Genomic DNA, 6,465 nt, shown 5'->3' with positions numbered 1-6,465 from the left:
AGCTTTGAATGAGCTGCTAGAGAATCAGTTAACTTCTGGAACACAAAACCCTGGCTCCACCTCTCCAGGCTGGTACATATCACGAAGGCATTCCTTTTTTTTTTTCTTTTTTTCTTTTTTTGCGAGACAGGGTTTCTCTGTGTAGCCCTGGCTGTCCTGCAACTCACTCTGTAGACCAGGCTGACCTTGGACTCAGAAATCTGCCTGTCTCTGCCTCCCAAGTGCTGGGATTAAAGGTGTGCGCCACCACTGCCCTGCTTAAGGCATTTCTTAAAAAGAAAAAAAAAAAGTGTGTGTGTGTTATATGCCTATGCATGGATGTGTGTGTGCCACAGCAAGTGTGTTGAGATCAGAAGACAACTTTGTGGAGTTGGTTCTCTCTTTCCCTCTATGTAGGATCTGGGGATTGAACTCGGGTCATGAGGTTTCTATAGCAAGCACTTTTACCCACTGGTTCCTCTTGCTCAGGACTGCTAAGGCACTTCTGTTGGCCACATTTGCATGTAGAATCCATCCCTGGAATATGAATGTGACCAAGACACACCTCCAGAAGAGCCTGTGATTTTTGAGGCAGATTTGTTGGCAGAAGGGCTAGATCTGACCTGGTTGCATGCTTTAGGACCCTGCGGTCTGTCAGGCAGCAAGGATGTGTCCTTCCATTCAGAGCCAAATTGGATTTTTAGGAGCCAAAGAATTCATGTCCTTGCATTTGTGACTCTGCAGCTGCGTACAATTTGAAGTCCCCCGAGCAAGGCTTTGCCCAGAATTAGCAGGAGCTCAGCATCCAGCTGAGCTCAGGAAATCCCTTCCCTTCCTCTGTACTTAGCTCCATCTTCAGGACCTGGGCCATCTACCTGGCAGGTAGAAGGGAAAGGGAGGAAAGAGGGGAGGGGGAGGAAGTGGGGATCCCTTAGTGTTAGATGGAGGTGTCATGGTAGACTCCAGCCTTCTTTCCAGCTCTAGAAAAATCACTGCACATTCTCCAGTCTCTGTGGCAATCTTGCCCTCCTGTAATGGGTGGCCTGGCTCCCAGCCCATGACAACTCAGTCACTCCACCTGGGATGGCCCACCTGCTCTCTCAGCCTCTGCTCCACCAAGCTTCCTCCTGCTGTAATCCCTGTGGCTAATTCTCAGTCATGTCCTCTGTCAAGGTGCCATGCAGGCCAGATGTTGGCTCTGTCTCAGGCTGGAGTTCTCCCTGTTTCTCGGTCTCCCCCTGACTCCAGCTTCCCCATCTCTCCTGTCTCCACATTGCTCCCCTCTGCTTTTCCCTCTCTGCCTCTGTCATTGCCACAAACTGCTAAAACCTGTGGGTTCTGTCAAGGTCACATAGAAATTAAAAAGTCACCAAGCTCTACCCTAGGTTACCCTTTGTTCTGCAAAGATGAGTTATGAACACCCTAAAGACATCTGTGTGGAGACATGGTGACTTCTGGAACATTAAGCAATTGTTCAGGTTTTGGGCTTCAGGAGCCTGCCTAATGCATGGTATGTAGGAATGCTATTGTGGGAACATCCTATCTTTTTTCTTGGTCTAGGTATGTGGTGGGTTTGGGATGAAAGAATGGGGCCTTAAGTCAATAGGACTGTTTGGAGAGACTTTCTGATTCTTGTCTTTGTGTAACACTGAGGAGTCTCAAAGCAAACAATATAGATGATAGGGTGCCCACTGCCTCATAGGAGGCATGCCAGTCTTAGTAGAGGGGGTATTAGAAGGTTATCAGCTTTGGTGGCTTATGGATGGCCTTGGGAGGGAGTTTTAGGGTTGATACGTTTCCTGTCCGATAACTCCTTTAATTTAGCTTTAAGATTTTAACAATTTTCTTGGAATTTCTAAAATTATCAATATATTATAAATGTCGATAATCGGTTTTAAGTATCTCATCTCCTAAACATCATATTTTGAAAGCAAATATTCACAATCAGTAGATGCTTTGAAACTCCAAACACACTCAAAACCAGGGGCCAGGGAGATGGCTCAGTAAGTAAAGGCACTTGCAGCCAAAGCTAGGGACCTGAGCTTCATTCTCAGAATGCACATGGTAGGAGAGAACCAACTCCTGTGAGTTGTCCTTTGGCCTCCATATGCACACTGTAGCATGCAAATATCTGCTCTTCTCACTCCTCATTCCCTCCATAAATAAATAAATTGTGTGTGTGTGTGTGTGTGTGTGTGTGTGTGTGTGTGTGTTTGGTGTGTTAAGCAACTAAGAAAGTGAGTGATGGCTACCTTGCCAGGCCTCATGTGTGCCTTTTGCTGGCCTGTTCCCTCTCCTTCCCAGACTGTGTCAAGACAGTATTGTTTTGATCTGTTCTAAAAGACTTTAGTATGCATCTCCAGCAGATATGGATATTTGACATAAGTTATTATTATTTGTAACAAAACAAAACGAAAGCCTACCACCAGCAATAACTGCTGACTGCTTAATAATCCCATTCCCAAGCTGTGCTCCCAGCCCCTCTGGGAGCTGCTCCCCTGCTCCTGTTGGCAGCAGGTGAACTTTCAGAAGAGGTGAGCCTGTGCTGAAGACAGCCAGTGGCTTTGAGCAGCTATGGGTTTCAGAATGAGAGATAGATGCTCAAGAGGCTCAGATTTGTAACTGTGAGGAGCAGCTATAAAAGGGAGATTGAGGGATGGGGTTTAGAGCTGGGCTTGGGGCATGAGAGGGTTTCCAGGGCTCTACTCAAATGCTGCCTAACTGGGAAGAATTAAGGGTATTTTAGAAGGCCCCCCTCCCCGAATTTTGAGCAAGCTGAAGGAGCTTGTATAGATCTCCCCGTGATCTCTTCTAGGAATGTGAATGTAATCAAATTAGCAGGGGGTTTGTTGTCTAATGTACTTTTAAAACCAGGTAATTTAGCTTTGTCGGTACTGTGCCAATGCACGTAACATTTGTAAAATTATCTTTACTTCTACATGTTAACATCCACATGCTGCTATGCATTCCATCAGCTATGGTGGCTTGGAAGAAAATGGCCCACATAGGCCAACAGGGAGTGGCACTATTAGGAAGTGCAGCCTTGTTGAAATAGTATGGCCTTGTTGGAGGAAGTGGTCACTGGGGCAGGCTTTGAGGTCTCAGATGCTTGAGCCATGACCAGTGTGGTTTAGTCTTTTCCTGCTGTCTGCAGATCAAGATGTAGAATTCTCAGCTCCTTCTCCAGCACCATATCTACCTGCACACTGCCAGACTTTCTGCCATGACAATAATGGACTAAACCTCTGAACTGTAAGCCAGCCCCAATTAAGTATTTTCCTTGTTTGTTTATTTGGCCAAAGTATTTTTCTTTATAAGAGTTGCTGTGGTTGCCAGGCAGTGGTGGCACATGCCTTTAATCCCAGCACTTGGGAGGCAGAGGCAGGTGGATTTCTGAGTCTGAGGCCAGCCTGGTTTACAGAGTGAGTGTCAGGACAGCCAGGGCTACACAGAGAAACCATGTCTAGAAAAACCAAAAAAAAAAAAAAAAAAAAAAAAAAAAAAGCCATGGTCATGGCACCTATTCACAGCAATAAACTTAACTAAGACATTGTCTTATTACTGGCTATAATACAGTCCTGAAAGCCAGGAGGCACTAGCCACATCCACCCAGAGAGGCATAGGACACATCTTCCCACTGTATATCTGTGGCACTCAGCCTACAGATGTGTGCAGGAGTATATACCTGAGTATGTGCATGTGTGTGTACACACATGTATACATGCATATGTCTGTCTTTATATGCATTGTTTGTGTCTGTTTATGAGTGTGTGCATATGATTTCATGTGTGTTATATGTCTGTGATATGTGTGTGTACATCTATGGTTATGGATGTTTGTGCATGGATGTTGTGTATGCACACAACCTGTTAAAGTTATAAACAATGTCCTGCATTTTCCCCACTTCTATCCCAGAGGTAGTGGGTTATCCTGAGCCATGTATGATTACACTGAACAGATGCACTGTAGTTCATGTGCCTGGCATCTTACTGAGAGATACTTGCATTGCTCTCAGGTTAGGATTTTTTGGTTTTGTTTGTTTGTTTTCTAAATTAAAAGATGTTAAACCTCTTAGGCTAAAATTCAAATCGAATCTACAGGATTTGAACACCTTACTGTTAAGGTGGACAATTTTGGAAACACAGTACTGGGTGAAGATGTTAGCAAACAGATTCTTTGCTGCCATTAATCAACATGAAACAGATCAGCAAAATCCCCACTACAATAGTGTCTTTTTCTTTTTCTTCTTTTTTGAGACAGGGTCTCACCATGTGGCCCCACAATCTGTTATACAAACTAGGCTAACCTCAAACTCACAGCACTTTGCCTTTCAAATGCTGGAATTCAAAGTGCATGCATGCTATCATGCCTGGGGAAATCCCTGCCCTTGAAATATCCTGCTGTCTGGTCCATCTGCTGTCCTACTAAGCACTGATACTGAGCTCTGAGGCTTAAACTCAGAGCTGCCTCCTAACACTTATTCCCAAGACCTTTCCATGGCCTACCCAAGGCACCACTGACTTCTTTTTAGGAGACACAGCAATGGTCACCGTCAGTGTCCTTGAAACTGATATTTGCAGAAGGTGCCTAGATTCAGGCTCAGAGTGTCAGAAGTGAGGAGCTCACCACTTGGAGTTTATTTTTGGAAACAGGTCAGCCTGATGTCTATAAAAGTAAAGCTAATCGCATGGAACCTTAGGTAGAAGGACAATGATTCTAATGTGATATACCCCATCAAGGTTTGCAGAGATGCAGGGGTGGGAGCCTTGGCACAACCCAAGCTAGCTCATGCCCAGGACTGCCCCTGAACAAGAAGGCCAATACAGTTTCTGAACCAATCGTTGGTACCCCTCTCTACTGGGCCTGTGGCCCACCTCTCTGCTCACTTCAGTCTAGTCTGCTGAGCCAGGTGCTTGCCATTGAGAGACAGGCAAGTGTCTTAGTTTCTTTTCTATTGCTGTACTAAAACACTATGATCAGAGCAACTTATAAAAGAAAGAGTTCAATTGGGCTTACATAACCAGAATATTAAAATGCATAATGGCAGAGTGAAGGCATGGCGGCAGGCAGCTGGAACAGTGGCTGGAGGGCTCATATCTCAATCCATGAGCAAGAGGCAGAAAGGGCTAAAACAAAATGGCAAGAGTCTTTTGAAATCTCAAAGCCTGTCCCCAGGGATGCATCTCCAACAAGGCCACACCCCCTAGTCCTTCCCAGACAGTTCTACCATCTAGAGACCAAGTATTCAAATACATGAGCCTGTGGAGGCCATTCTCATCCAAACCATCACACAGGGTATGGCAAAACAGGGGACAGCCACTGAATATTTATTTAACCTGGAAGAAAGGATTAATGCAGAAACCCGGATGACCCTCTTCCCAGGCTCTTCTGCAAGAGAAGCCTTGTTTGGAACTCACCCTTGGAAAGATCCATATAGTACTAACCTCTCTTTTCCATGCAAGCAGCTTTCCATGCAAGGCTGGGGAATGGAGCTGTTCTGTCTTTGTACAGAGATTAGCAAATTCAATAGCATAATCCTAGGGCTCTTTCTGTATTGTTTATTTACAGACCTCCCAGGATAGAGTCCTTCAATCCAACAGAGACTGGAAATTGGAGCCACAGGCCTTAGGCTGCTTATGCTGTGTTCTCTCGATCGAGGCAGTAGCACTAAACCCAACTTGCCCTGTCCAGCTCCTCTTATGGTTACCCCACGAGAGGGAGCATGCCAGGGGATGAGGACTCTATCCTGGGTCCTCACAGACTGAAAAGCAAGAGACTGGAGTTTCCCAGGCAAAGCAGTTTCTTGTCCTCAACCTTGTGCTATGGTGCATATGTCTCCAAATGTAGCAACCTTGACTCCTAGGCAACAGGACATCATTGGTCGCCCACCATGCTTTCTTTAGAGGTCTCTAAAGTCTCAGGGGGAGGGTAAAGGTTGCCAAGAGTGGGGATCCATCCTTATCATTTGTGGCATACAGGAGAGGAGACAGAGCTAGGGACCAAGATGACTCGTGATGGTGAATTTTCAGTCAACTAGACTGGGCTAAGTGCTGTCCAGGTAGCTTGGGAAATGTTATGGGGCGAGAGGGTATGAGAGTGCCTAGCAATGTTTCTTGAAGAGATATTTGAATCTGTAGTCTGAGTAGGTCCACCTTCCAATGAAGATAGGCACCATCTAGATTGCTAAGGCCCTGATTAGTACAGAATGGTGGGAAGGGAACCTCTGCTCTCTGCCTAAGCTGAGTTGTCTATCTCTCTGGCCTCACTCACTCCTGTCCTTTCACTTTTGATTCAGACTGTCAGACTAAGACCTCCACACTGGCTTGCTGAGGCTCAAGCCTTTCAACTTGAGCAAGATTAACTTCACTCCTGTGCTAGGGCCTCTCGCTCAGAGACCCTAGGGCGGGGGGAGGGGCAGGGGGAGAAGCTGCTCAGCCTTCATAATCTCAGACCAACCTCTTTTTTTTTTTTTTTTTTTTTTTTTTT

This window comes from Mastomys coucha, unplaced genomic scaffold (genome assembly GCF_008632895.1).
Source record: "Mastomys coucha isolate ucsf_1 unplaced genomic scaffold, UCSF_Mcou_1 pScaffold21, whole genome shotgun sequence".
In the NCBI taxonomy this organism is placed as follows: Eukaryota; Metazoa; Chordata; class Mammalia; order Rodentia; family Muridae; genus Mastomys; species Mastomys coucha.
This window is presented reverse-complemented; position numbering follows the sequence as displayed.